The sequence below is a fragment of the Grampus griseus genome (assembly GCF_964374135.1).
Source record: "Grampus griseus genome assembly, chromosome: 10".
Classification (NCBI taxonomy): domain Eukaryota; kingdom Metazoa; phylum Chordata; class Mammalia; order Artiodactyla; family Delphinidae; genus Grampus; species Grampus griseus.
Window position 1 is genome coordinate 17,057,700 of NC_139004.1, and position 18,817 is coordinate 17,076,516.

Sequence of the window (18,817 nt, forward strand, 5' to 3'; positions counted from 1 at the left end):
GGCCCTGCATCTTTCTTGTTCATTCCTAGATATTTTATTAAACATTAAACTCTGGTCCCTGTCATCAACTGGCTGTGTGATCTTAAATCACTTAATGTTTCTGGACTTTGTTTTAATCTAAGGTTATTTCTGGCTGTATATTTCTAAATATACAATAGGTCATCAAAATATTTCAGCCTTACAATTTATATTCTATTTCCCCTCTTTCTAGACCAAATGAATTTATTCATTTAAATTCAGAATAAATTCATTCAGGATAAAGTCATTTAAAAGAATTTAAATGGTAGCAGAGCAAATAAAATGTTACAGAAATGAAATTTTGAAATATATTCTGTGTTTCCTCTTCTTTCTATTTACCTGGTATAAGCTCAATTTGGCATTTTAATTGCCCAAAATGTTAACTTTGGGTCCTAAGACTATCAAGTGTGATTAAGAATAAAGCATGACTTCACTCTTGGAGGCTATGTCACCCCTCTTTTTTAGATGCTAGTTTTAACACTTCTGATGGGAAGAACACATTTTTATTTCCAGGTTTATTTTTATAACAGATGACCCAACTTTAATATTTTGAACCTGGTAGTGTTTTCACATAGGCTGTTAATTTTCCTACTGATACAAAGAAAGAGTTCACTTAAGTTGAAATCTGAAATGCTTATTGATTATGAAAAACAAAGAGGAAAATTAATGACTAGGAATCCATGCCACAGTTCAGTTGGGCAGAGATTATGTTCCTGGTGAGGTGCTCAGGATTACAAACTTCTGTTAGTTGCTCTTCATTTCTGCCACTGAATATGTAATAACCCTGTGTTCTCAGAAGTAACTGAACTTGCAGAAATAGCTCATGAAGTCATTTTCTATTTAAATGGTCTGCACTCTTTAGACTAAATACTCTTTAACTAGGACAATATTAATATATGTCTTTGACAGCAACTGCATTGAGAAGACAGCCTTTGCAAAACACTTTAGTCACCCATCCAAGTGTGGGTCTTTTATGACAGATTGTTGTGTATCTGAAGGAGCTATTGTGTCAACAAAGAACATCATAATGAGTCTAAAAATCTGACTCAATGGAACAAATGTGTTTTAATGGCATGCATTTTATTTTAAAAGGATGTACCAAAATAGAGCGAGAATCTGAAAGCAGGGCATTATTTTATAATGAAGGACTAATATATGGGTAGTTCTAAGTAAGAATGTAACTGGGAATGAAAATTGACTTAGGGTGGATAAAATCATTCCCATCAGCAAACCACAAATGCTCTATGAGAGTTATCTGCAGTGGTACAGGATGCAAAATTAAAAGGGGTACAGACCCCCAGAAATGTCATTTACTGCAGTTCACCCCAGTGAGGTGCAGGATTCCGTGGGGCATAAGGTTGCCTTCCTATGGCACTCAACACACATAACACCTCGTTCTGGGCTTGCAAAATCACATTTACTAAAATGCTGTGCAAGCAATCCCAGACTAACCTGTTCCTGTCCATGTTTAAATTCTACTTATTAAGTGTGCTATAATCTTGAGGGAGAAAGAGTTAAGTTTGGAGACTGAGATACATTTTCTAACATGTTTAGTGGTAAGTGGTATATTTGTAGAACTCAGGACACCAAACTTGTACGTAAAAGGTAGATGTTACATAATAACAGTGTTCTTTGAAATTGATATCACTGAACTTCTGGAATTGAGTTTTAAGGACTGTTTATTATTTATATTTTTGGTAAGGAAATTTGCATTTTATGGGAATGTAGTATAGTATATTTTCTGCATTTATATTTTTCAATTTATTAGAATCCCTAGTCTGAGATATTGGAAATCCCTTTCATGTGTACTTATATACCAAAAAATTAGGCATGTGATGTCAACCTGGGGATTATGACTTTTTTTTTGCTGCCTGTGATGATCCACTTTTTTTTTGATTACATCTGCTGGCTGAAAACAATAGAATCTATATTCCAAAAAAGGCCCTTTAGGAGGCAGAACCCTTTTGGCAAGACAGAATAGAGGAAATGGAAAGAAGAATATGAGTCCTGAATTGTCACTTCAGACATTTTATTTTCTGGGCAGGGTTTCCTGTTGACCCCAAGTCACCATTATGTCCCTTACCATCTCTTCTTTCCTGCTTAGATTGCTACAGTGTTGTTTCTGGTTTCTTTTGCAAAATTGCTCACTTCATAAATGCATGGTGTGGTTCTTTTCTCCTTCCTTTAGATGCCTCCTTTTAGCTACCAGTAAGCTTGCATAAGGCAGCGATGCCTTTTTATAAATACTGTGTGACTTGCAACTTCTTGGGGGTGGAAGTTTGGGAAGAGAGAAATAACTACAAGAATTAGGATAAGCATTGCTAATTGAGCACCGCTGTGGTGGATACTTGGACTTTTATGCCTAGTGATTTCCTGAGGAAGGTGCCTTATCCTGATGTGCAACCCTGGGTGCCCTTTGGCAGGAAGCATCTACTTGGTTCACAGATTTGATACAGAATGGGAGCTCTGGGATCTGGAGCTGAAGGGTGGTGAAGCTCAATGCGTATTTTCCAGTCTTCTAGGTTGATGGGAATATGATCCCGCTTTTAAAAAGTAATATGGACCAGGTACTTTGGTGTAGGAGGTACGTGTTCTTAGAGCACTGCCGTATACCATCATTCCAACCATGTTATAAACTATTTAAGAGAGCGGACTGTGTCCCATCTACCTCTGTGTTGTCTCTGAAACAATGCCGCCCATTAAAGCACCGATGGCTGCGGACCAATAAATTGATACTCAAATGCTAGTTGAAATGAGAGGAAAAAAATTAGATAACCATCTCCTCTCCCTTCCAAGTTCCTGAACCCTTTGCTTATCTGTGTGGTTGTTCTTCTCCACGGAAAATAAGCCGGGAATGTATAGATGATACAAAAAAGACATTCTTGTTAATTGGCACCAGAGAAAGAAGGGCAGAGGTTAAAGAGAAAACAGGGAAAGTCAAACTTTGGGGCTGCAGAGGCATCCCCAGGCTCGTGAGGTGGATGGAGAACTGTCTAGGGGGGACATGCCTCCATCAGTGTGAGGGCTGCCCTGGGAGGTCAGGTCTAGTTTTATGCAAAGCCCCAGAAGTGAGCTTCTCTTCACAGAATTCCAGACTATACTTCAGTGAACAGAAGGGAGTCTTTTGTTCTTTGGCAAACTGCACATTCCAGAGTCTACTATGGAGAGGTCAGATTTGTGAATGCTGGAAGGGTTCATTTAAGGAAAAGGCATCTTTATTGAAAATGCAATGGGTCGAGGGTGAAAAGGTGAGGTGAGGCAGAGGTCATTTTGTGTATTGTATTTGTGTATTTCCCGTTATCTAAGACATCACTGGTGAATAGTAATTGCTTAATGTCTAGTTGTTGAGTGACTGCCTGATGAATCTTTGGGGCATTATTTGCTATGTATGTGTCACTAAAGAGTATTAAACTTTTTCCACACTATCTGGAATGCCTCGCTAGAGAGTGACAATTCTCTTTCCAGAGTGAAGCTTACCACCAGAAAAGAGTCTGTTTTATTGAAAATAGACTGGAGTCAGTTTCCATAGTTGGCATTTTCTTTCTGCATTGAAATGAGTTTCAGAGTGCTTTCCGAAGCTGCTGGTAAAGATTACTCTCTCAGGGTAACCAAAAGGCCAGCACTGCCCATGTCTAGGTTATACAAAGATAGAAACGTGCTTCTGGACTCCTCCTAGGCCAAAACTACTCGTTGGCACCAGAAACTCTTTTCTGTATTTAAAGATTACTGTAGCCTGTAATTTTGCGCACTAAATTTGTCTGTGTTGGTATTGGCGTCAGTTAACTCAACCTCTTTTTCCAATGCATTGCTCACCCACACATTTGTAACCCAGGATGGTGGCATAGGAAATATTTCCAACCTGGAAACATAATAAAGAGAAGTCCTCCTTCAGGAAGACAACTGGAAACCTGCTTTAGCAGTTTCTTGGCAATCTTTGGGTTTACCTTTTCAGTTGTTCAAACTTAAATAAATTTGCTTAACAATACAGATCTGAACACATTATGGGAAAACTGGAGACAGGACATTGGGAAACATTTATTCACAATTCAGTGAACTGGTTACCCTTCTCCCAACTCTGTGTTAGGTGCTTTCTTAGGCTTGGGGGCTGTGGGTATGAATAAGGCAGCCACCCACCCCTAAGGGTGCTTGCAAAATTAATTTTTTCTTCTCCAAGGGAAGTAAGCTTATGAGAAGACATTAATTTAGGAATTACTTGTTCCTTTTTTTTTACCAGTCTCTATGCAGGGCCCTTTATATCCTGTCTAGTCTCGAGAATGCAAGGCACTTACTTACTCTGCTTACTGGTTAGAACAATCCTGTGAGAAAGATTCTGTAGATGTGGAAACTCCAGCTTTGAGAGTATGAATAAACTGTGCAAAGGTCCACACCTGGAGTCAAGATTAGCCCCAGGTCACGGACTCTAACAAATGCTCTTTGGTCTAAACCAAGCTGCCCCCTGCTACTACACACCCTGTACTCCTATAATCCGTCAAGCCATCCTCTAGCAAGGGCAAGAGCTGAAACAGCAGAATTTTAGAGCTCTCTAAAACAAAGTCCGTCCCTGCCACCGGTTCCTGCTTCTTCCTTGAATGGTTGAATACTACCTGTCTGGGCCACGGCGCTCTCTCTTCATGTAGGCCTTGCTTGGAAAAAAAACCCAAATCTTGGTTTTCTTGAGACCCTGTTGACCTGTCAGTCACTTTTTGTTGACACAAACGTATTAGCCTGGTGTCAAGAGAAGATACTGGGAGGAAAAACTTGAAACTTATATCTGCTTTTTCTTTAAGTCTTTAAAAAGGAAGGAGATAATTTTCAGTAATCATACCTCCTAAAGGTGTTGCCCATTAAAGCACCGATGGCTGTGGACCAATAAGTTGAGTTGATAATCAAATGCTAGTTGAAATGAGAGAAAAAAAATTAGAGAACCATCTCCTCTCCATTCCAAGTTCCCGAACCCTTTGTTTATCTGTGGTTGTTCTTCCCCACCAAAAAGAACCTGGGAATGTATAGGTGATACAAAAAAAGACATTCTTGTCAATTGGCACCAGAGAAAGAAGGGCAGAGGTTAAAGAGAGAACAGGGAAAGTCAAAATTTGGGGCTGAAGAGGCAATATCAAAGTTTGATATTATCTCGATTTACTGTGTTTCTCTAATGCAGTCTGTAGCCATAAGCTTGGTACATTGAAGGTTTTGACAGACTAATAAAATGGCAAGAATCACTAGCAGAAAACATTTACGAAGAGAGTATAGTTGACCCTTGAATAACACGGATCTGAACTGCATGGGTCCACGTATACGTGGATTGTTTTCAATAAATACACATGAATATGAATTTCTTTTTCACATTAGTCAGTTCATTTTTGATGGCTAGTGTTAGTAATACGTATAAGATCTACAGTGTTTTGTATCATATAAGGCAATAATGATGTAGCTACTGATGATTTATCTTGTGAACAGACAGCAGACACTTATGGTATCGATAAATACAGTAAAATACTGTAAATACATTTCCTCTTCCTTACGATTTTCTTAATAACATGTTCTTTTCTCTAGCTTACTTTATTGTACGAATACCGTATATAATACATACAGCATACAAAATACGTGTTAGTCGACCATTTATGTTATTGGCAAGGCTTCTGGTCAATAGTATGCTATTAGTCGTTATGTTTTGGGGGAGTCAAAAGATATGTATTGGATTTTCGACTGTGCGAGGGGTCGGTGCCCCTAACCCCTGCGTTGTTCAAGGGTTACCTGTATTTCCTACCCCTGTTACCCTACAGGTATCTCTAAAGCCTTCATCCCTATTCTTTGGATGCAAAATCAAAGAAGAGGGGGGTGCTTCACTTATAACTTAGTAATACTTGAATGTCTTCCGCTTGAGGACATGGCATGCCACGTTTAATATTAGTTACTCCTTTAATACGCCTTTAATACTGCACTGACTTATTTAAGCATTTAAGAAAGTGTGGCTCCATTGTACACTTTGAGTGTTTCATTGGAGGTTAAAAGGAAACTGTCTCTCTCCCACACAATTGTGAGACATGGTTGGGTGTATGTATTATTTATCGCTGAACAGAATGGATTCAGTGCCTAAGTTTCTAGCTGCGATGTACTCTAGAATGTGGAATTCCCCGATGATTGAAAGGATGTGGAGTATTCTTCTGAGGACTGCCTCACATATTTAATGTATAGCTTGTTTTGTCTGGGGACTGCTTCTCAGAACTCTGCCATCTGTAGTGGGTGGCAACCAAATCTCAGTCTTGAAGAATTCATCTGTTAATTTTCTTTCTTTCTTTGACTTGATGACACCATTGTGGTTACTTCTCCTCCCTCTCCAATCAATGACATCTCATTTTCCATTATTACATCTTAAGTATATTGCCGTGGTTGCAAGCTGTTACATTTTCATTTTGGAAATATGACGGCTGGAAAAAATCTGTCTGGAAAAATTAGTAGGAGTTCAAATTCTCCAGACAGGGTGGTCTTTCAGATGAATTAGTACTTCGATGGGAGAGCAACCTGCCCACACTTCTCAGTTTACCTCCCACCCTGTGTCACCATTTTGTAGATGAAGACCCTGGAACTTTGGCGTGAAGTCACCTGTCCCCGTACGGCCAATGTAGCTCTCAGAGTACTGGGTCCTGACTGCGTTCTTCTTTACTGCTTCTTTTAAGCTTACATTTGAAAGAATATCAGGGGATTTTAGAAGCAGAGTCTTATTTCTATTTGGCTATCAGGAAAGATGTGTCTGACCATCAATAGAAACCAGCCAGAATTTTCTATGTTGTTCTCTACCTAAATGTTGGAGTGGCAGGCCTCATACAATGACTGGACTTGAAGTCATGATTTGGTCTTTTGGCAAATGGAAGAAATGTGGAGGGTAATTGCCTATGTTTCTCTGTGTTAGTGTTTTTAATGCCTTGGTTGATCTCTCACGACACCACTTTTTGGCGGAGAGGAATGGGGGTTGTTCCTGCCTTTTACCAATGCATTTCAAATGTAGAAAAAAGAATAGCCCATGTTTGTAAAGTTGTATGGGAGCCTTTCTTGAGAAATAATGGAAGTATGTAGGGAATGTGTTCTAAATTGGAGGAAGAGCGTCATTTAAGTTTGCTTAGCTTGGTGGGATTCCGACTAATTGGGACTAGACGGTGGATGAACCTTGCCTGGTAATTAATACTCATGGGTAAGTGAACCATGGGGAGCACTTTCTCCATAATGGTTTGGGCTCAGGATGTTGGTGGGGGGCTAGGCGATGGGGGGCGGGTACCGACCGAGCTTCCCTTTCCTCCAACATTCTCGCTGGCCTCCACCTTGGGGCCAGGGTAAGGGGAACACAGTGGGAAGGAATGGGAAAAATTCAGCTCTTGGGCCTCTTACAGCATTCTTTCAGGGAGCTGTGTCTTGGTGCAGTTTGAGCTAAAATGTAAATCAGGGTTGATTTCCTTTTACAAAGTACAGTATTATACTCCTCTCACAACAAAGAAAAGCCCTTAGGTGGAGGTGGTGCCCCAAAGGAAAGGATTGAACGGATTTCTGTGGTAAGATGACCTCCATTCCTTCTTTCTCTCTCTCTTCCTCCCTCCCTCCCTTCAAGTCTATTGTATTAATCTGTTGATTTTGCCTTCATAATGTTTTCATGTGGGTTTCCACCCCAGGACGCTCCCAGGTCTTTCTCATTGTAGAACCGAAAACCACTCTTCTCACCCTTGGCTCACCTGGATCGCTCCTGTTTCCGCAGGGCTGTGTGGCCTTAGGCAGTTACCTATCTCTCAGTGCCTCAGGTGTCCCTAAAATGAGCGTGATCATAGTACTGACATCTTGGGTCCTTGTGGGTTTTAGATGAGTTAATATATGTAAAGCACTTCGAAACAGGCCAGGCATACAGTAGGTGTTTGCCAGTGTTAACTGTTTTTTTAACACCGTTAATTGTTATTGTTACTGTTCATTTCCTTGCCCAGGACCAAAACTCTCAAATGCCTGGCATCACTTTATGGGGTAGCATCCAGTGTGGCCTGAACCTGGCCCCCCTTGGCCTGTACCTTCCCTGCTTCCTCCCTGGTGCTAATCTACCCCAGCAGCCTGCCTAGTCCGGGGTGGGGATGGGGTGGGGAGGTCGGCATGGGGCTTCTTCCTCGTTGAACTACTCTGTCCTCATCAGGGCTTCTTCCCTCTCATCTTCCTTCCCCTGTTGCTGGCATTAACCCTCTAACGCATCTCTCCATCTTCTGAGTTTGAACAATTCACCCTTCTCTGCTCCCTCTTTTGCCTCTTCTTCCAATTTCTCCCTCTCTTTCTTCTTTTTTCTTTCACTTTCTACCTCCCTGCACACCCACCCTATGTTTTATTATTAAAAACAGCTTAAACAATGGGAGAAAGGTCACCCTTTTCTCATATTCCCAGTGGTCTAGCACATAGCAAGAGTGTGTGACCAGAATGGCTGAAAATTTATATTAGCAACAAGAGCAGGCTGGGAGGACCCTAAAGGTACCTCATCCTGACGGGTGTGAAAAATAGAGGGTGATAAAGTTCATGAAAACTAGGTTGCTTAGTATAATTCAGTGGTGGAGGGACAACAGTTACAGCAAAAGGATAAACAGAGGTACCTGTAGCACAGGGCTTCACTGGTGGCGCAGTGGTTGGGAGTCCGCCTGCCGATGCAGGGGACACGGGTTCGTGCCCCGGTCTGGGGGGATCCCACATGCCGCGGAGCGGCTGGGCCCGTGAGCTATGGCCGCTGAGCCTGCGTGTCCGGAGCCTGTGCTCCGCGGCGGGAGGGGCCACAACGGTGAGAGGCCCGTGTACCGCAAAAATTTTTTTTAAAAAAACAAAATCTGTAGCACATAGTTTTTGCTTAACGATGTCAGAGAAACTTCCTCTTCATTTTTATGGGAAAATTGTATTTTTAAAAAATTTATTTATTTTGTTTATTTTTGACTGCACTGGGTCTTTGTTGCTGCTCCTGGGCTTTCTCTAGTTGAGACGGGGTGGGGGGGCTGCTTTGTTGTGGTGCACGGGCTTCTCCCTGCAGGGGCTTCTCTTGTTGCGCAGCATGGGCTCTAGGCGCGCGGGCTTCAGTAGTTGTGGCATGCAGGCTCAGTAGTTGTGGCTCGCGGGCTCTAGAGCACAAGCTCAGTAGCTGTGGGTCATGGGCTTAGTTGCTCTGCGGCATGTGGGATCTTGCCGGACGAGGGCTCAAATCCGTGTCGCCTGCATTGGCAGGCAGATTCTTAACCACTGTGCCACCAGGGAAGCCCCAGAAAAACCATGTTTTAAAATCTAGAAACTTCCACCTAATTCTTTTGATGTGTGCATGTGTGTGTGTGACTATGCGTGATGCACATCCATATTTTAAAATAGGGTAGTTTACTATGAACTTGCTAAATTTAAATAGTGTATATGGTTAATGCACGGGAGATATTTTAATGCCACATGTTTAAATGTTCTTGTGAAACACAATATATCATTTTTGAATATGCTTTTTCCCTTTTGTTACTTTTCATTCATTTTACTCCAAATTCCCTGTAAATCTTACTAATAATGAAGGTGAATTAAACAAGGTGCTGGCATTCTGATAGATTTGTTCAAGATCTGGTTCACAGCTTTTGTCTTCAACTGGTTTTGTGTGATAAAAGCCCTGCATGCTTAAGAATTTCTTTTTAACCTCATCTAGTAATTGATGAGACATTGAGGTTCACAGTTGCATAATATCTAGAGTTGAAAATAGAAAAAATAAGGCTACAAGATCATTTTCTTTTAACATGTTGGGTAATAATTCTTTCTTGTTGAAGCAAGTGGAGGCCTCTCTAGGAAGGGTAGATATTTCTCTGTGAGGCCAGGAGGCTGTCTCTTGGGGCCAAGAACAGATGCTTAGAAATCAGCTTGTTGGCCTCCCCAAATATTAGGAGAGAGTTCAGGGTAAGCACATACCTTCCCCCTTTTCCAGCTGTCACCTTTCTTTCTGCCTACAATGCCCATTGATGTTGAGGTGGTGAGAGTGGATGAATAATTTATATCATAGTATCAGCTTCATCAGAAACCCATAAAGATTTCTTGAAGGGTTCAGATCTAAAATCTTTCTGAATTAAGCCCTAAATTATTAATAATGTGAAACTAGGGTATATTTCTTGCCTGTGGTGTGTGTGCTGCTGTATTTTGAAACTGAATGATTTGTGGATCCCTTTACCAGTCGTTCCTCTTTTTTTGGTCTAATGCAAACAGCATGGAAAGTTCTAAGCATTTTTACAACCACTACTAGATGTCATTTATGGCCCTGATAAATTCAGTAGATACAATAGAAGTAGTTAGGCTCTTGGGCCTTAGTTTTCTAATCTGTAAAATCAAGAGATGCATTGAAGATTCTTTGTAGCTTTAGATTGTGTAATTCTTTCTTTTAGAATTTGTCTGGAATTTATAATATTGATGGGAACTAAAGTTTAAACCACTAAAACAAGACAGAAATCTGGTTATCAGACACAGGGTTGTTTTTTCAGCCTAGTCTCTGCCAGTCCAAGCCTTGTTATAACCACAGTGTGGCAAGATCTGATGTCCCATTATTATTTCTTTCACTTGAGAATGCTTCAACTGTACAGATCTATCACAGCAGTTGTTACACTGTGAGTTTCCCCTTATCCATCAGAAGAGGAAAATCCATCATACTTTTCACCACTTTTTCCTCTCCAAGAAAATGATCTTTAAGAGAATGACATGTAATATAGACTTGACTATTCTTAAGGCATTGGAGAAACTGCATCTGAAATAAAATCAATACATGATGCAGTGGTTTATTTACATTTAAAATATTGAATGGCAAAGCATTTTATCAAAGACTTTGGGACCAAATACACATTCCATACTTACATAAAGTGAAAGGATAGAAGGAAGCAGAAATACAGGTATAGTTACTGTGTATGATACCTAGCTGTGGTTCAATTACTCTGTGTAGCTCAGCTACACTAACAGAATAAGGTAGATTTTTGAGCAGTTAAGAAATGTAGATATTAGGGTTGGTATGTTTAGAGATTTTTTTTTTTAAGTTTTATCCCATAATCTCGATTTAAGTTGAAATGGTTACCAGGCAACTGAGAGGAACAAAAGTAGTCTTACCCTTCATATTTCTAGCTTCATTTTACACTTTGTTTTGTAGGTAAAGGTATAAATTTTGTTTTGCTGTTGCATCTTTTTAGAAGATTCCTTTTTTAAATGTTCTGTAGCAGTTTATATAGCATGGAAATGGCTGGTCCTTGAAATTTAAAATAATTGGCCAATAAAACCAAATGGGCACTGAGCATTTTTACTGGTGTAAATTACTTTATGCATTTCTTAATTTCTTCTATTTATTGGTTTACTTTCAAGAATTGAACTCTATATAGAAAACCATCAGTTACATAAAGATTTAAAAAATTTACCGTGAATCATTTTGCAATACGTATGTGTATTGAATCATCAGATTGTATTAAATTTACACAATGTTACATGTCAATTATATCCCAGTAAAGATGGCAAAAAGACAAATAAAATTTTACCATGAAATTATACGTTAGATAATCGTAATTTTCTCAATAAAAACCTAAACACAGTTATTTCTTTTTTTTTTTTTTTTTTGCGGTACGCGGGCCTCTCACTGTTGCGGCCTCTCCCGCTGCGGAGCACAGGCTCTGGTCGCGCAGGCTCAGCGGCCATGGCTCACGGGCCCAGCCGCTCCGGGGCACGTGGGATCTTCCCGGGCCGGGGCACGAACCCGTGTCCCCTGCATCGGCAGGCGGACTCTCAACCACTGCGCCACCAGGGAAGCCCTAAACACAGTTATTTCTAAATTTATTGGTGTGTTCTATTTTTCTTTTATTAGATCTATATATTCTTCCCCCGCAGAAATCTAGCTCTTGGATTCCTGTGTTTACTCTGAGGCTTTTTGGGTTTTCTATATACTTTTTGATGCGATCTTTAATCTTCTCCTCCTGCTTTCCTTTGTACGTATTCCAGTGGCTCCCATTCTGATATAAGGTGGCATCACATTCACAGGTCAACCCGAAACCCACTGGCTTGTAGCCCCACGCTGGGAATAGAAGGCTCTTTGCCTCCTCTGTGGTTCTGTCTCCTTCATTCTCCCGCAGAAGGATTTAAGAACTCACAGGCTTTCATGTCTGTCTGTCTCTTTCCTGCATATCTCCCATCACCTGCCTTCGACTCTCAGCGCTATTGCTGCTCGTAGGCTCATGGTTTACAGCCACCATCACTGAGGTGGGTTCAAAAAGGGCATGCCCTTCCCTTTATCACTCTAGTCCAAGCTTGGACTTAGACCACCCCGCCCCTCCTGCTGCCATAGTTCTTCAAAGACTTCTAAATTGAGGCTGTAACACTGAACATGACTTAATCAAAGTTTAGGCTAATGGAGAATTATAGCACAGAGAATAACTTAAAATTAGCTGTGAGATATGATTATTATGCGGATCCATAGGTCTAGGTCATGCATAAGATTTTATTTTAGGGTTGATGTGTCTCCAGTCTCTGGCTGCTTTCCATGGGGGCGGAAGTCGGGCTTTCTCCCCGTTCTCGGGCACCTGTAAGTGAATCTCCACTCCTGAGAGTCCAGGCCAGAGTCTCACTGGAATTAGAGAAGAAAAGGGAGTTTCTTTCTTAGCCTAAGGCCTTTCCTCTTTATTTCCCCATTTAGGATCTACTTCTTCCCAGCATGACTGATGGAAAAAATACTCAGTTCCATCAAAGGAAACATCACAGCTTATCCAGAGCGTTATTACCTTAACCTAAAGCTCTAGCCAGACCACCATGTAATCTAGTGGTCCATAAGTTTTTAGCTTTGTGGAAACAGGCTTTGAGCGATCCATGAACACCATGAAGCTGAGTGCAAAATTTTGTGAGCGTAAGCTTTTTTCTGGGGAGCAGATTCACAGCCTTCATCAGATTGTTAAAATGATCTGGCATCTCCCCAAAAGATTAAGAACCACTTCAGTCTGGATTAATTAGGTAGGACATCCACGGTTTCCTCTAGATGGGGCTTCACTTGTAGTCCTTCCTCCATCAGCACATAAAGATGGGGCTTTCATATCTTCTCTCCAGACATCTGTGTCCAGACAGCTTCTGATCTTCTGCAAACAACTACTCAAATGCAGATGTCTCCATGGAATAGTTTGTAGGAATAATATGGTCCAAATCCGTTCTTGGACAAGAAACATTCCTTCAGGACAAGAAACAGTCTGCAGAGATGCAATTCTGCCTAGTCTTGTAAAGATCTTCATTTCATAAGAGGTCTTTGCCTAATTAAACTACCTATTTGGCTGGTTTTTCTAGGACAAAGAGATAGTCTTCTACAAAGGGGTAGGATTTTGGGGGTCTTAAATCCAAAACTTAACTAGATCTGAATTCTTATAACCATATATACCTCCTTTTCCCTGCAGTCTTTGCAAGATGCAAACTTACCTCAGGCACCTGCCCTAGGACTTAGAGCCCAGTAGGGAGATGATGGTAGCAAAAGTTTTCTTTTCTCCCATCACATGTAGTTCCAGACATCTCATCTCCTGTTATACTTGGAACTCGGGTATCTAACGGGCTTGATGTTGGATTCCTCAATTCCCTCACGGTCCCCATGGACTCTGGCAAAGTCCCTCTTTCTTTGCTGAAATTGAAGGGCAGCTTACTTTGCATTGTAATGAGCCCAGCTTATGATGTCCGGCAATGAGTTTACTGAATGTTGTTTCTCTTTTTGTGCATGGGACTCATTCACTCTTCCAAGTAATGCATGGGTGTTCACTCCAGTGCAGATTTAGGGTTAGGTGTAGGAGTGGGATAAAGTCATTTGCAGTGGGATTGCAGCTTTGAAAATTGAGGACCACTGTTTTTCTATCTTGTGTGGCTGTCTTTGTAAGAGGTGGTTTCTGGGGCTTTGAAGACAATCTGCTGGAGATTTCTAATACTGTTATTAGGTGTGGAAAAAGGAAACCCGAGAGATGTGAATCTGGGTCACTGCCCTGGCAGGTTGTCCATTTTTTCAGGATAATGTAGTTTCTCGCTCAGGTGCCATCAGTTAAGGTTAGTGGAGCCCTCTCACTTCCATCCCTCACATTGTAACTCAGGAGGTAGACTGCAAAACGGTGTTTCTGAATCTCATCACAATCAGTGCAAGGGTGGAAAATGTTTCCAGATTATGATCATGCCTGCTTCCTGTCTTTGTTCCCCGTGATAAGATTTCTCCCTCTATCGGTATTTTTTCGTTTTATAGGAAGCTAGGAGTGAAAAGTCTCAGACTTTACCATTCTGTCATTTCACTTGAAATTTTGGAATTTTTTTTTTTTTACAAAAAATGATTTCACAAAATTGCAACTTGGGATCATTTAGACATTGATAGGGAGTTCTAAGCAATTTAAAATAATGTCTTTCCTACTGACTTGTAGAGCTTGAAATTTCACGTAAACGAAATATAAAATTATGAAGTACCCAACAGAGTTTAAGATTAAAGGATCCTTCAGTTTAACATGAACTTTTAAGTGTCTCAGTGAATTGTTTTTATTGTCAAGGATCTGATAGTTCTCTTTAGTATTTATGAAAAGTCCCGTTTTGAACTGGATTAAAATAACTATTTTACAGCATTATTAGCACCTAGTTTAAAACACAGAGTATATAAAGGTTTAAAACACAGAGTATATAAAGAAAAGTTGTTTCAGGGCTTCCCTGGTGGCGCAGTGGTTAAGAATCCGCCTGCCAATGCAGGGGACGCGGGTTTGAGCCCTGGTCCGGGAAGATCCCACGTGCCGCGGAGCAACTAAGCCCGTTGTGCGCCACAACTACTGAGCCTGCACTCTAGAGCCCGTGAGCCACAGCTACTGAGCCCGTGTGCCACAAGTACTGAAGCCCGCGTGCCTGGAGCCCATGCTCTGCAACAAGAGAAGCCACCGCAATGAGAAGCCCGCGCACCTCCATGAAGAGTAGCCCCCGCTCGCTGCAACTAGAGAAAGCCCGCGTGCAGCAACGAAGACCCAACACAAGCAAAAATAAATAAATAAATTTATAAAACAAAAAGGAAAATTGTTTCATGATAAATCATTTTGTAATACCGATCTTCATGAAATGACAGTCTCCACTCACCCGATTTCTTTGAATTTGTGCCACTGTAATCCATGTTCCAAAAGAGGAGACAGTTTGCAGAGTTTTCGGGCCTAAGTGGCAGTTCTGACCGGATTTCCTGTGGCTGGTGAGGTTTCCACTGACTTCCGAGATAGCACTGATGGTGGAACCATGGCTGGGCCTTGCGCTGTAGCCAGAGGCTGAGCCTGTGTTGCCTTAAAGTTTTGACAGTTGGGTCTGTGCTATATATCTTTATTTCAGTGTGCTTTTTTTTTTAAACTTTTTGTTTAAGAGGCGCTTTCCCACTCCTAGGTATCATGAGTGTTGTCCTTTATTTTCTTCTATTGACTTTAGAGCTTTACTTTTTGTATTTAAATCTTTAATCTACCTATCTTTAGATTACCTGAAGGTAGGAATTTAGTTTTATTTCTTTAATAAAATTAGTCAGTTTTCTCTACACCATCTTCTAAATACTCCATCTTTTTCTGTTTGATTTATGGGGCTATTTTTAATCATATATTAAGTTTTCCTATATGCTGTTGGCCCTTGAACAACACAGGTTTGAACTGCACAGGTCCACTTATATGCAGATTATTTTCCATAAATATGTACTACATTACACATGATTCTTGGTTGGCTGCATCCACAGAAGCAGAACTATGGACATGGAGGGCCAACTGTAAAGTTATACACAGATTTTTCGCTGCTTGGGGGTTGGCACCCCTAACCTCCTTGTTTTCAAGGGTCAACTGTATATGGGTCTGTCTTTAAGCTCTCTAATTTGTTTAATTAGTTCACTTTCCAGTTTTGCCTCAGCACCACACTGAACTAACTTACGGTTGTAGCTTTGAGACTGGTCCCCCCATCCCCTCTCCCCCATCGAGATACTGCAGGGTGCTTTTTCCTGGTATTTGAGCTATTGGTGCCCAGCCTTGATCATTTAGATTCTTCTTTGCTGGCTCCCTGGCATCCTTGCATGTTTAGTTGTTTTGTCGTATTATTTATTTTTCCTCGTAGATGTATGTTGTAATACACAGGGGAGGGTGTCTCAGGCTACTATAAAAAAATACCATAGACTAGGAGGCTTAATTAAATAACAGATTTATTTCTCATAGTTCTGGAGACTGGGAAGTCCAAGATCAAGGTGGCAGCAGATTTGGTGTCTGGTGAGAGCCTGCTTCCTGGTTCATAGACAGCTGCCTTCTTGAGATGTCTTCACATGGTGGAAGGGACAAGGGAGGTCTCTAGTGTCTCTTATATAAGAGCGCTAATCCCATTCATGAGGGCTCCACCCTCGTGGCCTGATCACCTCCCAAAGGCCCCTCTTCCAAATACCATCACATTAGGGATTAGGTTTTAAAATATGAATTTTGAGAGGTTACAAGCATTCAGTCAAAACAGATGGGTAGGACTTCCCTGGTGGCGCAGTGGTTAAGAATCCTCCTGCCAATGCAGGGGACATGGGTTTGAGCCCTCGTCCGGGAAGATCCCACACGCTGCAGAGCAACTAAGCCCATGCCCCACAACTACTGAGCCTCTGCTCTAGAGCCTGTAAGCCACAGCTACCAAGCCCGCGTGCCTAGAGCCCATGCTCCGCAACAAGAGAAGCCACTGCAATGAGACGACCACGCACCACAATGAAGAGTAACCGCTGCTTGCTGCAGCTAGAAAGCTAGTGCGGAGCAACAAAGACCCAATGCAGACAAAAATAAAATAAATAAATAAATATTTTTAAAAATGTCTTAAAAAAACCAAAACAGGTGGGTTAATATATTGTGTTATTATACTTCCCCAACAAAGCTTACAATAGAGCAGAGTTGCAGAGAGCCAAAAGGGAACTTTTTTTATCATCCAGTCCTGCCCAATGGTCTCATAAATTCGGAGACTGAGGCCTAGCAAGCCTTGGTGATTTCCACAGGGTAGCCCAGCTGGTGGTAGCAGAGGTGAGACTCCTGGGGATTCCTTTCACTAGAAGTGATGCCTGACCTTCTACTCCCTGTAGTTATTTCTGTGTCTGGACTTGTAATCATACATGGATTCATATAGCTCATCACTGAGCACTGAGCACGGCAACATCCACCCTCTTTATGATCAACTATAATGTGGATCCTTCTTCTTCTTTTGTGGGTTCTTCTTATTTTTAATACATTTGTTGCTACATATGCTGGGAGTCTGTTGAACATTGTTGAATGTAAACTGTTGAATAATTTCAAGTATTTGTACTCATAAGGACAAATGTCATTTCTGTCCCTTGAAGTGTGCAAAGCATAGGTGCTTGAGGGCCTGCCAACCAATGCACGGGTACCTTTATTTTGAAATTTGTTCTGTGTGCAATTAACAAAAGGTTCAAAAGAAGTCCTTTCTGAAACTTTGGCTAAAGTCCTAGAATTTGTACATGACTTTGCAACATGCTTTTACTATATATTATATCTAGTGTCCTTAGCCCTGTTTTTGGCTTCTTCAATTGACCAAGTTAGAGATTAATGGAAGAAGATTTCTGCTACCAGGGGATTATGTCACAGCAATTATATATATATGTGTGTGTGTGTGTGTGTGTGTGTGTGTGTGTAGCTGGTTTACAATTTTATATTAGTTTCAGGTGTTCAACATAGTGATTCAATAATTTTATAGATTATACTCCATTTAAAGTTACTATAAAATATTCGCTATATTCCCTGTGCTATCCACTATATCCGTAGAGCTTACTTATTTTATACATAGCAGTTTGTATCTCTTAATCCCTTACCCCTAATTTGCCCCTCACCCCTTCCCTCTCCCCACTAGTTTGTTCTCTGTATCTGTGAGTCTATTTCTGTTTTGTTATATTCTTTTGTTTGTTTTAATTTTTAGATTCTACATATAAGTGATAACATACAGTATTTATCTTTCTCTCTGATTTATTTCACTAAGCATAACACCCTCCAGGTCCACCCACGTTGTTGCAAATGGCAAAATTTCATCCTTTTTTATGGCTGAATAATATTCCATTGTGTGTGTGTGTGTGTGTGTGTGTGTGTGTGTGTGTGTGTGTGTAATCTCACATCTTCTTTATCCATTAGTCTTTTGGTGAACACTTAGGTTTCTTCCATATCTTGGCTACTGTAAATAATGCTGCTGTGAACATTGGGGTACATGTATCTTCTTGTTTTCTTCAGATATATACCAAAGAGTAGAATTGCTGGGTCACACGGTATTTCTATTTTTAATTTTTTGAGGAACCTCCATACTGTTTTCTATAGTGGCAGCACCAATTTACATTCCCACCAACAGTGCACAAGGGGTCCCTTTTCTCTACATCCTCTCCAACACTCATTATTTGTAGACTTTTTGATGATAGCCCTTCTGACAGGTGTGAAGTAATATCTCCTTGTGGTTTTGATTTGTATTTCTCTGATGATTAGTGGTGTTGAGCGTCGTTTCATGTGCCTGTTGGCTATCTGGTATATCTTCTTTGGAAAAATGTCTATTCAGGTCCTCTGCCCATTTCTTAATTGGGTTGTTTGTTTTTTTGCTATTGAGTTGTATGAGCTGTTTAAATATTTTGGAAATTAACCCCTTATTGGTCATATCATTGGCAAACATTTTCCTTCCATTCAGTAGGCTGTCTTTTTGTTTTGTTGATGTTTTATATCATGGTAAATATTTTAAGTTAATTTTTAAAAATTGTGGTAAAATACACATAACAAAATTTACCATCATGGCTGTTTTTAAGTATACA